We start from the raw sequence: 14,733 nt of genomic DNA, 5'->3' as shown, positions 1-14,733 counted from the left end.
CAGCGCTCTCGAACACCTGCTGCTTATCTTGGCAGGTAATTTGCCCCCATTGTGGTCCAATCGACTGGATCTCAATGCCTCCTCGGCGCCTCTTGGCTGCGTTCCCTCCTGTACTCAGAGCCAGAAAACAAACAGGCAGAAACACATCGACATTCATTCATTAAACTAATGAACTCAGGCCATGTATATGTGGGTACTTCCTCGATGCACAAAGACTCCGTTCACTCAAATAAATAATCTTCACCATTCTGGGACCAGAATTTTGGATCATGGCTGCAGGGATTTGCTCCCGTTTAGCCACAAAAGCATCAGGACTCGCATGAAGATGCAGGATTCAGGAGTCTTTGAGTTTCTGTCAGTGTCTTGTGGTGCACCCCAGGGTTCTGTCCTCGGTCCTCTCTGGTTGCATTGTAAATGCTAACACTTAGCAAAGATTTTTCAGTGCGTTGGTGTGTTTTCCAGCTGAGGAATTGTGTCATGTGACTCCAGTCTTGGTTCATCAGTTTCAGAGCTCTGCAGGCACGTCCCGACATCAGAGCTGTGATCACCAGTAAATCTGTAGCATTAAGATTTGCCTTCATTGGAAACCAGGGGTCCAGACCATGACCAACCAGAGCATGGACACACAAATAGACACAGATACGTTTGGATGTCTTGTGTGCTTTTGCTTTGATGTGCTGAGCTGTTGAAATATCTCTGCAGTGGAGGTGAAGCACATTTGATCTGTACGTGGTCACATTTCAAACCTTCGAACACCTCAGATCTCAGACCTCAGATTTGAGTGGCAGCAGAAATCACAGGATGTCTTAAAACCTGTGATAATAAAGCTGCCTGCGCTGCTACGCACGTCTAAAGCAAAGTAAGAAAACCAGTTTTTGTAATCGGGGTGAACTGTCCACTGAGCTGTCCAAAGCAGCCGAAGCCGTCTGCAGCCACGGTGCTGCGTGGCATCATTTTGTTGATGGAGGAGGGTTGGGTGTAAATATTGCGGCGTCTTCGCTGACTGAACAAAGTGTCGTTTTCATTTAATTTCCTCCAGGATGTGGCCTCAGACTCACTTTTCTCTCTGCGGAGTCTGGATGAGTGTTACCTTCAGGCTGCTGCTGCAGAAAACAAACTATATAACCAACGATATCGAGCCTCAGAGTGCGCTGCTCGACAGTTTATTAAGTCGTTAATATTATTTGATGTGTCTTAAAAATGCGGTTTTGTCTCGCTGTCGCTTCTGTTTTCGTCTGCTGGTGCATCTTTGTTCATCTTCTGTGTTGGTTCAGAGGGCAGAGTGAGAAGAAAGGAAAGTGATAAAGTAATGCTTTGTCTGCCGCTCTGCACTCCATTTCATCCCGAAGCCATTTATTTCTCTCACACACACACACACACACACACACACACACACACACACACTCACTCAGAGTGAGTGCAGGAGAGACGTGTTTGAAGCTTTCAGAAATCAACCAGTTCAGCTGTAATGAGTTTAACTGGAAAACAGACTTTTATTCTGAAAGCCGTTTGGAGGACGGGGTCAGCTGGACGTGGACTGTGTGTTTCTGTGTGTATTCATCATGTTGTGGGGACATGATGGGACGGATTTCTCCGGTTAGACTCATTCTGGATGAATAATTACGTCTTGACTGATCACAGTTATGTATCTGTGATTCCAGTATGTATTAAATTTAATCTCAGGCTCGAGTCTGTGAATCTACATAATTGTCGTGATGAAGGATGCAGCAGTCCCACTGTGATATTTATTGGCTGTTTGAGACTTTTTATTTCCACTATAAAATAATACTGTTAGCCGAGTGTAGTAGAGGAAGCTGTTCCGATTTGTCTTTGTGTGATTTATATCAGAGGCTGTGGCTGTAATCACAGGACAGAGACTTTGTACGTTGTCAGGTGATGAAGGTGATGAGGGTGATGAGGGTCATGAATGAGGTTGTCCTTGTTTTATTGGAGACAGAAACAGGTTGATGTTCAAGGTACAATAGAAGAGTCTGGATCAGAGCTAAAGCTATGCTAGCTGGTCTGCACAGCAGTGCTTTGAGCTAAATGCTAACATTAGCATGATGACATCCTCACACTGACGAGGCTAACATGCTAATAATGTTTGCCACGCTCACCATCTTAGGTTAGCTTTTTATCATGCTAACAGTTGCTAATTAGCACTACATGCAAAGGCTGATGGGAGTCTTGCTTCTTCATGTATAAACCAAAGTGTTTTGACCTGATGATGGCGCTGCATGAAAGGTGAAGGGATCCCCAAAGTTTTTCTTTTATTTAGGGCCAACAGCTGAAAATGCTCCTTCACTTTTGCTTTTGATTTATAAAAAAAGTGGCTTCAGGTAGTAATTGTTGAAATGATCTCCCATCTGTAGACGAAAATCCAAAAGTTTCTCATTTATTTTTCAGCTCAGGTGAAAGTTTTGAGCAGGTTAGTTTGGGTGAAGGGTTTGTGTGTGATTCAGAGGATGTGCTGTCGTCATCCATCAGATTAGCCTCCTCTGCTGCTGCCATGTTTCCACGTCGGCGTCCATCACTGCTGTCAAAGTTTGACCTGCTCGTTGTTCTGGTCTCATATTCCATCATACGCAGCACACGTGACGCTGCTGCCGTCAGACTGGTGACAGAAGTGAGAGCGGGGTGGTGTTGGGTGGATGTATGCTGCTGCTGTTGACAGGCTCAGAGTGCACGCTGTACGCTGCTGCTGCTGTTGTTGCTCTCAGGTGAACAGATGGAGAACATGTGGACTGAAATATGAGCAGACAGGCTGTTTTCCTCTGTCAAGCGAGGGAAACACAGATGGAGTTATACAGCAGATCAGGTCAGACAGTGAAGTGAGCACAGCTGATGTTCGGCAGGGTGAAGTCAGTGTTAAGTGCCGTAAGCTGCAGTACCGCCGGTGGCCACTAGACGCTGCCTCCAGTGAGTCTGCTGTCAGCTTTTTCACACTTTTTGGCCTCCGTTACTAATTTCACGTTTTCAAATGTGTGTTGTTGGCTCTATTGAAAAGTGTTGCTCCATTAATGAGATATTAAACCTGCAATAACAGATTTTGGCCACTTGGGGGCAGCAGAAACAAGCTGTGAATGCAGCATTGTTCATATGTGTCGCATCCAGCAGTCATGGAGAAATCCACGTTATTATTTATTAGGAGTTGTGTTTGCGTCACCTGATGAAGGTCAGTCCAGTTTCCTCCCTCTTAGCTCTGTTTTTGGTCTCCACCATCTCTTCAGCTGCTAAATGTCCCTCAATGTTAAACCAGCTTGTCTCTAACTGTGTCCGTTAGCTGCTCAGCAGGCAGCGTTCAGTGGCTTTTAACAGCTTTTTCCCTAAAAAACAACACTACGAGCAACAATGATATCATACAAATATCCATTATGGCTGCTGTAAAGATTATAGAGTGATATATTCTGGTTTGTGTGGGCGGCTGTAGGTGACTCCTGCAGAGATGTCTTCTCCAATCAGACTTCTCTTCGCTTAATCAAGATGTAGAATACGAAGATACAAACACACCAGATAAAAATAAAACAGATAAATTCATTATCGTCAGTTACGTCTTGCTGTAATTAAACCAGATAATAATCAAATCAGACATGAAGGTCTGTCACTCACACAGCAGGAAGCAATTTTCAGAGTCCAGAGAGGAAAATGAAATATTCCTGAATTAAATAGGGAAAATAAGGACAGATGATCGTCCACTTTTCAGTTCAGGACATCCTGTTTGAGATCGTGTGTGTGTGTGTGTGTGTGTGTGAATGAATGCAGGTCAGTTGAGTTCAGTTCTCTAATGTCCACAGAGGACAGAAGACGAGAAGAAGCGTACATTAACCTGAGGCAAGACAACAGGAAGCCTGGAAAGTTTGCAGAAGCTGAACTTTTGTGGGTCCAACAAAGACAAAGAAGTCCAGCAGGGTGTCCGCGGAGGTCAGAGACGCAGCTGAACCAGCTTCATCCGGGATCAGCTGCACGTCTCCAGCAGCGTGTCTGTCCATCCTCCTCCACGCTGTCTCCGTCCTCCTCCACGCTGCCTTTGTTAGCTCACAGGTGTCTGATTGACCGTCTCCCTTCCCATCCTTCCTTCCTGTCCAGGTGGAAGACACCTCTTCTGCACATTTAGTTTTCTTACATTAACGAAGCAGTTAATTAAACCCAAACCCTGGTGATCACCCAAAGCTTAAGCATCGTGGTGTCGATGGTTATTTCTAGGCGTGCTGAGCTGATGTGTGCAGGTTATCAGCAGGATATGCAGCCAGGTGATTCACATGTGGAGCATCACAGGTGACGTCTGAGGGGGCGTGTGCAGGTCAGATACAGCTTGTGGAGCCCAGGTGTGCACAGATGATGGTGGATTAGCTGGTGGTGTATGTGGAGCGTAGGTTTGTCTGCATAGGCGAAGCGTGGAGGTGTGTGTCCAGATGTGTGTGCGCCGTCCAGGTGTGTGCAGTCAGTGGAATGAACACACAATCAGCGCTTTCCATCAACTGATTGTCGAGAATATCTCTGCACTGAAAACCACCGAATGGTTAAAGTTATTCTCACACACACACACACACACACACACACACACACACACACACACACACACACACGCAGTCATGTTTGCCAGGAGATAGTCTGAGTCTATTCCTATCAGCTGTCTGTTAATTAAAACAGACAAAGAAAAACACTGGACGAGATTCAGGAAAACAGATTTACTCTCTTCATCTGTTGATCTCCCTCTCGCTCATTAATTCAACCATATGCAGGAGGAAACAGCACAGTGTGTGTTCTGGCCGGCTGACAGCAGAGTCAGGGTCGTTTAACACACACCAACACACACATTTTTGTATGGCTGCACTCGGAGGATTCCCAGCGGGCGTACGTCTTAACCTCAGCCATGTTGGGTGTGTAACCGTCACCAGAACACGATCTGACTTCACCCTGAATCCCTGCGAGAGGTTTCAGGGGGAAGTCGTCAGCTGAGAGTCAGGCTGCCGCCGCCGCCGCCGACTCAGCGTGCTCGGTCTGATTCCGTCAGCCGTTGTGTATCATGGCGGGTCTGCACTGCGTGTCGATATTTCTTTCACCTGAGGGGATCCGAGGAGCTCCTCTCTGCGGCTGCATCATCGTATTCACAGGAGAACACGGGTTTTCATTTTGTTTTTTTGAGGTGAGACAGAGAGCGTGAACTGTGGTGGATTAGCAGCTGCCCCAGAGGCTCCGGCTCCGCGGCCCAGAAGCCCCAGCTTCATTGCAAGTCGGCTTCCTTTGGTAGTTTGATTCATTTCCACTCGAGCACCGTCTCTACCAAGACTTCTGGAGCAATGTTGCCTAATCTTCTGGTCCTGTAGAGATGTGCATCTTCAAGGTTTTATTTGATCATAATGGCCGTCCGTCAGTGCTGTGAAGTGAGCGACGCTGCCAGTGTTCAGGTCAGCTGCTCTTTGGATCAGGTCCCATTATCCCTGGGTCTGTTCCGGAATGGTCCTGACTGCCTGGTCCCTCGTAGATCAGGTTTTTCAAAGATGTAACTTGTGTACTTTCGGTTCTGGTAGGCTTTTCCATAGGTTTGTTAAACTCTTAGCCCCATGCTGCGTCTCTTTAGATGAGGTATCACAGATAGTTAAATAAAGCAGCGTCCTCAAAGAGCTATAGGAGGTCCTTGAATGGGTTCTGTGGAGGTTCTGGTGGTCTTTGAGGAGTTTGTGAGGAGATCCCAAGAGTCCTTGAAGGGAGTTCAGTGACCTTCATGAGGTTTGAGGGTTGGAGCTGAATCTGCTGTCGTGGAGTTGCAGACGTTTCACCACTCATCTGAGAGGCTTCTTCAGTTGGTCCCAGACTCTTTGAGCTCTTTGTAGCTTCAGGTTGGCTCACCTGGATGACACCTGACGGACAGTTTAGGAGGAATCTGACGTTCTTCATGTCTTTTGAACTTTGACTGTCGGAGGTGACGATGACTGACAGCTCAGGTTCTGTGCTGTTCCAGCTGTTCGTGGAGGAATGTGTTGATGTGAACAGCAGGTCAGTCACCTGCTTCACAGCCTGCTGGAAACCACGTCTCAGACCTGCTGAGAGTGGCTGACGGCGTGATTAGTCGATTGATTAGTCATTAGGAAGGTCGCTAACTGAGTGAATTGACCTGGAAGTGTCACAGTGGCAGCCTTGATGAGAGCTGGTGATGAGAGCTGGTCGGACTCTCTGAATGGACTCCAGGACGCACTGGACCATCCTTTACGAGAGGAAACGAGGCGATGCTGCTGTTGGGTTTGTGTTGGTGGATCATTCACAGTAAGAATGATCGTCGTTTGGCTGAACGTCGATTATCTGATGCGTGGCCTTCCTGTTCTCGTCACTGGAACAAAACGTCCAGCGGCTCCGGCCTTCATGCTTCATGCTTTCTGTCTGAGCTCACCTTAATAAACGAGCAGACACCCGACAGATCTGGATTCACTCTTCAATGTGAAGACAGCAAAACGAGGTTTGAACGAGGTTAAAACATGCGAGTCGCCAACTTCACGTCACAGCTTGAAACGCTATAAACAGGCCTGTCTTAAAGTGAACTCCAGGTCCTCACAGGAATATAAGTACAAGAGCGCACACACACACACACACACACACACACACACACACACACACACACACACACACACACACACACACACACGGTGATGCTGTCAGCCTGTATATTTTTCTCTGCAGTGTTTTGGTTTAAAGTGGATAATTTATTACTGCAGACTGTGTTTGCATAGAGTTCATTAGAATACAAGGAGCCATAAATCATCTCATTGTTCCCCCTCTCTCTCTCTCTCTCTCTCTCTCTCTCTCTCCTCTCTCTCTCTCTCTCTCTCTCTCTCTCTCTCTCTCTCTCTCTCTCTCTCTCTCTCTCTCTCTCTCTCTCTACCCCCCCCACTCTCAGAGTTAATGCTTCCATCTCCAGCTGTTTCCAGGCTGCTTTGACCTTTGACCTGTGCCCTCCTGCACTCTTTCAGTGGTGTTGTTGTTCATACGGGAAGTTTTAAAAAGTCTGACGACTGTCTGACTGTTATGTCTCCACCTCATTTCGTCTGAAACAGAGTAAACATTCGACTCAGGATAAATCTGTCAGGACAACGAAGTATTGAAAATCTGGAAACTTGCACAGCTTTCTTATTTATCTCTGCAGGACATAAGACGACTAGAGCTGCACTACGAATTCATACCACGCTCAGATTCTGTGGGAGTGTTTTTCTTGGTGAACCCTGAGAGGCTGCAGCCGTGCAGGCAGCTCCGTGTTCACCATCCTCAGAGCGTTAGCATGCTAACAGATTCTCAGCATCACCTGATCCACAGGATTCGTCCTCTGGGACCATAAATGTGTGAGACAGGGTTCATGGAAACCCATCAGACGGCTGTGGAGACATTTGAGTCTTTGTAAATTTCCAGCGTTTAACTTCTTCTGCGATCCCAGTTTCACCCCAATCTGTCGAGCCACACACTGAAGGCCGTCAGTAACGTTTGTGAAACTTTATTCAGAAACGCGAAGCGAACTCTGAGTGAGACATCACCTCCAGACGCTTCATGAATGTGGACACGGACGTCCACTTCCAGCGTCCTCTGCTGCTCTAGAGCCGAGGACGGGAGGCCCGAATCGATGACGACGTGTGAGAGGAATGCTGTTATATTTAGCCGTGTGGGGGGGGGGTGTTGCTTCCTCTCACTCGTGTCCGAGGCTAATTAACAGACCATAAACAAACATCTAACGCCCTGAGTGTGTGTGTGTGTGTGTGTGTGTGTGTGTGTGTGTGTGTGTGTGTGTGTGTGTGTGTGTGTGTGTGTCTGTGAGGCTTATTAGTGAAGCTGAACACACTCCCACAGCTACTCCACAGTCGGTGCTGTGAGGACTTTATACGAGCTTTCCTCTGACTGTCCGACTCTGAAGACACGACGCTTTTTTCCTTTGTTTTGTTGGAAATTCAGCTGAAATAAAAACAATGGAAACTTGGAAACAACACATTCTTAATGTGAAGTCATCTTAAGATACAGAAGCAGCTGCATGTCGAAGCTCCAGTCCTTTTTTAAAACGTTGGATATTCATTTATTCATTCACTCACTCTGTGTCCAGCAGCATCCTCTTCCTCAGTTTCATAGCATCCTCTTCCTCAGCTCCACTCAGCGTTGGCAGCAGGAGGACGGTTAGCTCGCCTGTTAGCCGTCGCTCTGAAGCCACAGGAGGTTCATGCAGGAACATCAATAAATTACCGTTTGAACAACATGAAATCAATGATTTTTTTCAATGTGGGTGAAACTTACCAGTAAAACCAGTGAACTGCCTCATGTGGAGCCGCTGCCTCGACCGCTGATGTATAATTCACTTATTTTTATAAATATTTGAGTAGAAAATAACTTCAGTTTTTGTCATGTGACCCAGTGACTTTACCGCTCGTTCGATTTCATGTGTTCATTCAGTTCATCAAACCACATCTTGTGTTTTCACATCGCGCTGCTGCCATAAATACTAACCAGCAGTGTGTTCATCCGCCACTGAAAGTAGTCCCAGCAAACTCTGTGTCCTCTGTGAGTTCGCTAAAGACTGCGTGAGACATGTTAAAAATATAGAATAATGGGAGCCGTACCTTTTAAATAATGAAAACAGGAGGCAGCGCACTGGCACTCTGTCATATTTTATTTAAACTAAACTACAATTTATTTATGTTGTTTATGTTTGTGTGGCTCATTCTGCTCAGCGTTTAGCGCTCAGTGCTACACACTGAAGATCTAACCTGAGACTCACTGAAGCTGTCCGTCTCCACGTCTCAGCCCGTCTCAGCCCGTCTCAGCCCGTCTCAGCCCGTCTCTCGTCTGGCTGAACCGTTTTGCTCTGATTCGTTTTACTTTTGTTTCTGTTTAATTGACAGGACACATCGAAACACACCGAAACACACTGTAATACACTGAAACTCACTGAAACGCACCGAAACACACGGAAACACACGGAAACACACTGAAACGCACTGAAACGCACAGAAACGCACAGAAACGCACTGAAACACACTGAAACGCACAGAAACGCACTGAAACACACTGAAACGCACAGAAACGCACCGAAACGCACCGAAACACACTGAAACGCACTGAAACGCACAGAAACGCACTGAAACGCACTGAAACACACTGAAACACACAGAAATGCACAGAAACGCACTGAAACACACTGAAACGCACAGAAACACACAGAAACACACCGAAACACACGGAAACGCACTGAAACGCACTGAAACGCACAGAAACACACTGAAACGCACCGAAACGCACCGAAACGCACTGAAATGCACTGAAACGCACTGAAACGCACAGAAACACACTGAAACACACTGAAACACACTGAAACACACCGAAACACACTGAAACGCACTGAAACACACTGAAACGCACTGAAACACACTGAAACGCACTGAAACACACTGAAACACACACACAAGCAAACCTGCACTGCGTGCGTTGCTCTGTTGTTGTAAATCAGAGTTTTCATGGTTGTGACAGATCGGTTTTGCCAGCTGGCTTTATATAGCAGTTTAAACATCTCACACGCACACACACACACACGCACACACACACACGCGCACACACACACACACACACACACACACACACACACACACACAGGGTGAATAATGGGAGTGCAGCCAGACTGTCAAGGAAACAGGAACATAAAGAGAAACGATGGGCGTCCCGCAGCAGCGCTCTGACTGTCTGTCTGCACAGATCTGTCTTCCTGCCTCTCGGCTCGTAAACCTCTGCGCTGCCGAGACATTTTATCCGTCAGGGTGGTAAATTAACTGATCAGCTGCTTTTAGATAAACTCTACATGATTTTCCATTAATGATTCTCTTATGAAAGTGCAAGTCTTTGCTGCATGAATGTTGAATGCTGAGGTTAGCGGCGGCAGGCAGCTGAAGCCGGCGCTCAGATGTCAGAGCTTCTCGCCTGCATGTGAACGCACCAAAAGAGGAGACTTTCCGAACGAATGTGCACGCTCAGCAGCATTAGCAGAACCTGATATTTTAAAATGAGGCCTGGGTGGGTAATTAGGTCTGACAGTCAGACCTGGTGGACTCTGAGCTTCGTTTGCAGTCAGTGATTCAGTCGTGTTGTTTTCTGCAGACAAACGCTGAAAGAATCTGACTGGAGTTCAGCCCAAAGCCCCAGAGAGTCACTCATCAATGCTGTCTCTCTCCATTTGTACTGTCCCGGGTTCAGCTGGTCTGGATCCCATGAGGCTCCACTGCGATTCTCTTAGCGGTCCAGAACTCTGTTTGATGCCTCTCGGTGTAGATCCAGACGCTCTGCAGGCAGCCTTTTATCCCAGATCCAACTGGTCCACATATAGTGAAGCTCTTAGCCCGAGTCCATCTCCAAAATTCTTCAACAAGCCTCTGAGCCTGGATCTGACTGGTCCAAAACTCAACAAGCAACAACACCCTTCTTACTCCGTAAACGCTGTTATCCCAGGTCCAGCTGGCCCAGATGCAGCGGGGCGGAGTTGAAGTGGTCTGAAATCTGCACCTGAATCCAACTCATCCAGGTGCAGAGGACTTCGTATCCTGGATCCACAGGACAAGAGGTGTGTAGCTCCTAACATGACTCTTTAGACAGGTTTTATCCCTGGTCCAAGTAGTCCAAATGCAGTGTGGTACTGAGTCTCCTGCAGAGTCCATAAGGTCCAGAGTCCTGCAGGCTGACCCAGCTGGTGCAGAGGGAGCCTCTAATGTGCAGAGTTTCTTGTCCCTGGTTCTTATTCCTGGTCCAGCTGGCCCAAAGGTCTGAAGCACAGCTCACAGTGAACTGGTCCAGAACTCTACCAACAAGTCCTTCTAGTTCAGATGCAACATGGTTTTTATCCTGGGTCCACCTGGTCCAGATGTTCCGAGTTTCTTATCCCAGTTCTAAATGCAGTCAGGGTTTAATTCCAGGTTGTGGTGATCTCCAGCTCCGCAGCATCGGCTCTAATCCAAAATCAAGTTGCAAAACAAACGTTCGTCTGGCCAGCGGCCACTTTAAAATCCCAACCTGACAGTCGCACAAGATGAATGAAGCATGAGGCCTGAGTGTTTATTGGGACTGCTGTTCGTTTCAGATGCAGCCAGGAAGGACCGAGCGTCGCCGTAGTTTCACAGATGTGAAGATGTAAACAGGGTTTGTGCCAAATGACAACCAAGACTCATTTTGTGTTGGCTGTCGTCGAGCTGCGAGGAGCTCCATCCAAACAGAAAGCGAAAATCAGATTCAGTCCCTCTGCTGAGGAGAGAGGGATGAATATTTATCAGTGAGGGTCAGGCGGAGGGAGGGGAGGAAGAGGAGGATGATCAAAGGCACAGATCTGCTTTGTTGTGGGAGAGAGGACAGAGGGACAGACAGACAGAGGGACAGAGACGGAGCGGTGAATGAAAGGATGAAGGTGCTGCTGTAGAAACAAACGGAGGAGAGAAAGCAGCTTTGTCTTCTCTGCTTTTTTAATTCAGAGCGTCACCGCATAATGAGTTTGAAACTGTTATTTTCAGCTCGCCAGCAGCTGGAATGTGATTCTAAAAATAAGAAGTAGTCCGTCACACGCCGTGCGAGGCTCCCCGCCTCTCTTTGTTGTCGTACCAGAATCCAGCCCCGGAGGATCCCCGGAGCACGGCCCCCAAAGCTGCTGCTGCTCAGACCGATCAGGGCCCAACAAGCTGCCACTTCAGCTGCTTTCAGCGCTCTCCGAACACCTGGGGGGTGAAGCGAACAGAAAGCAAACACACCCTGTTCAGACTGCCGGGCGCTCTGATTGGTGGAGGCTGTTGAAGCGGGGTCCTCTCCTCCCTCTACTCCTCTCTCCTCGAAGTCCTCTCTTGGACTCCCGTCATCACAATAAGCAGGTTTATTTACTTCCTGTCTCTGAGTTTGTGTGTTCACCTCCTTCATCCTTCATGTGTTCACAAAGCCTTTCCAGGACGCCCCTTCATACCCAATCATGATCCTCTCACCTGTTAGCAGTGAGCCTGTTTACCTGTGGGACGATCCAAACAGGTGTTTCTGGAGCATCTTCCAGTCTGAAACGTGTCGCTGCATCAGACTCACAGTGAGCAGAGTGTGTGTGTGTGTGTGTGTGTGTGTGTGTGTGTGTGTGTGTGTGTGTGTGTGTGTGTGTGTGTGTGTGTGTGAGACTCACCATCCTTCGTCCTCCTTCGTCCTCCTTCGTCCTCCTTCGTCCTCGAATCCTCCGCCTCAGCACTCTTTTGGTTCAGCATCGTTTCCTCACCATGGCAACCGGCGTCAGCTCCCCCCGCAGACATGGCCGCTGCGCTGGAGGCTTCTTCCTTTGTCTTAATGAGGCTGAGACCGGATGAGAGACGACAGAGCAGCTGATGAAGACGAGCGAGGAGGAGCGTGTTGTTTCAACTATACAAGTCATCATTTTTAAGTATTAGAGGAGCAGTAAAGATGACAGAGGACTCTCAGGAACCTCAGAGCGTCTCCAGGGCAGAGTGACTTTTCTGTTTGTAAGGATGAAGCCGATTGGACGAAAACTGAGCCACTTCTGACATTAAGAGCCAGCAGGATGAAGAATCCTTTCAAAGCACGAGAACAAGAGTCGAATGTAAACTGTCATGTGCAATGAAAGAGGAGCTGAAAGAGGAGTACAGAAGAAAATCAAAGAGCTGAACACTGATCTGAGGCCAGTCTTTGATCACGAGGCTCAATAATTAAACACAAACCTTTGAATGGCACGTACGTAATAAATACTGTGCTCTGCTGGTGTACGTTTCGTTCTGCCTCCTGTTCTTCTTCCCGGGGTCACACGCTCACTTGATCCTCTGTTATTTCATCACATTCACGGCTTTGAACACAGAGCGCTGACAGTGTGCGGCATCTTTGTAGTGCTGACCTGAGGTTACCGCCTCGCCGCCGCACACGGGAGAATCCGTCCCATGCAACCGTTCGGCTGAGCTGTATCAGCGGCTGGAAGCGGGAGAGCGTTGATGTTCAACATTTAGCCGTAATGTGGGGATGACCTTCTGCTTCCACCCGCTGAATGCTGCTCTTATTTTGAAAAGGACAGCTGAAGTGCGGCTCATTAAGCCTTTGAATGGGTTGTTATGGCAATGAAGGATTTGTGCGGCATTGATGTTTAGCTTGACACTCTGACCTCCCTCATCTTCCTCCTTCACATTATATTTACAGTCTGTTCGCCTCGTAGGTTTATTCTTTGTTTTGTCCTTTTCGCAGTTTTTCTTCATCTGAATCAAAGACACTGCAGAGCGCTGTGAGGCGGTTCATGACCTGTGGTTTCCAGCTGTTTCAGTAAAATTAGCTCGACTCGTCACTCCGTCAGCTCGGTGTTTGGTTGGCGTGATGGTTGGGGGACGTAGTCTCAGCCTGCGGGTGGATCTCAGGCTTTGTGAAATATGATTAAGGTTTGGTTGCTGTAGCCATGACAGCAGCTGGGTCAGCTGGTTCATTAAGGAGAACTTCCTGTTTGCAGTAATAAACAGGTGCTTCAGGTTCTGGGACGATCGGGCTGACTGTTGGGAACAGGAAGTGAACAGCGACCTCTGGTGTTAAAGCCTGATGTGCTTTGAAGCCTCGACCTCCTCCCCGACTCCGTCACTTCGCTGTGGACACACACCGCCTTGGTCCACTTCCTGTCTTTCACCCAGACGTCCTGCAGGTGTTTTTCCCGGGAGAAGTGACTCCATTTTGATTGGGTGTCCTGGCAAAGACGAGGATCTTTGTTTGACCCCGCTGACGCTCGAAAGGGTCATGTTTTCTCAGCGTCTCCATTTCCTGTGATGCAGGTAAAGAAATGTCCTGGTTTGCTTTGCGAGTCCAAACCCCACAAGACCCAGACTGCAGCCTTTCTGTTTGTCCAGGTCTGAGACTTCACAGAGGTCTCAGCTCTGCAATGAAGACAGGAAACGGTCGCTGATGTGTTAAATCAATCCCAGATATCACAGTCAGCCCTGTAAACAGACGCGCTCAGAGCAAAGGCGTCTTTGTTTTAAGGTTTAAAATGAGTTGTGCAGCTTCGCAGACAAACTGCTGTTCATATTTCAGCTCTCTGACCTCACACGCCTCCTCAGCTTCACCTGCAGCGTTTCGTTTCCATCAGCCGCCGCGGCCTCGAGTGCGACCGCAGCTCCGCCTCAGGGAGCTGAACCCGTTGAGCCAGGCAGCAGCTGAGCCGTCTGCCGGCTCCCACAGGGTGCTCGGTTTGAATCCCTGCCCGGACGCCGGCTCGAGCTGCTGCAGAGACAGAGGAAGACGTTGGTGTGCTTCGCCGCGTCGTCAGAGTTGACTGTTGATCGTCAGGATGTAAACTTGTGTTTAATCATCCTGAATGACAAAGCAAAGCACGGCGTCTGTTTACGGACGCTGTAATTAACCACAGCTGCTCTGCCCCTCAGCTGCACCTCTGCTGCGCTGCTCGTCGTCAGATCTCATAAATGGATAAACGGTGCGCGAGCTTCGATGGAGGCGGATGTCTGCGGGCGTTTCAGCGTGCGTTCACACTGAACTGTGGGAGTGTAAACGAGTGTCGAGCTCCACTGCGGCTCAACCGCGACCAGCTTTATAAATCTTCACGACTTTTATGCATCTGGCCTCTGGTCATCCGTTCCTGATGCATTGTGGGAGCCCTGGCTTGCCCTGCGGACGGTATCAGTCCCAGGTTAGCTCCATCAACTCCGACTGCGCAAAGGCCGCCATCGCTGCTGGTCTGAGGGTCGAGGTCGCTTCATACGGACG

General features: G+C 48.3%; 1 protein-coding gene across 1 annotated transcript in view; it reads left to right on the top strand.

Annotated features, from left to right (window-relative positions):
* The window catches only part of LOC139350280 (thyrotropin-releasing hormone-degrading ectoenzyme-like), a 127,003-nt gene that overhangs the window by 67,849 nt on the left and 44,421 nt on the right, over positions 1 to 14,733 (top strand). The window lies entirely within an intron of this gene.

The sequence above is a fragment of the Chaetodon trifascialis genome, chromosome 22 (genome assembly GCF_039877785.1).
Source record: "Chaetodon trifascialis isolate fChaTrf1 chromosome 22, fChaTrf1.hap1, whole genome shotgun sequence".
NCBI lineage: Eukaryota > Metazoa > Chordata > Actinopteri > Chaetodontiformes > Chaetodontidae > Chaetodon > Chaetodon trifascialis.
The sequence above is the reverse complement of the archived record's forward strand: the minus strand, read 5'-3'. Positions and strand labels throughout refer to the sequence as shown.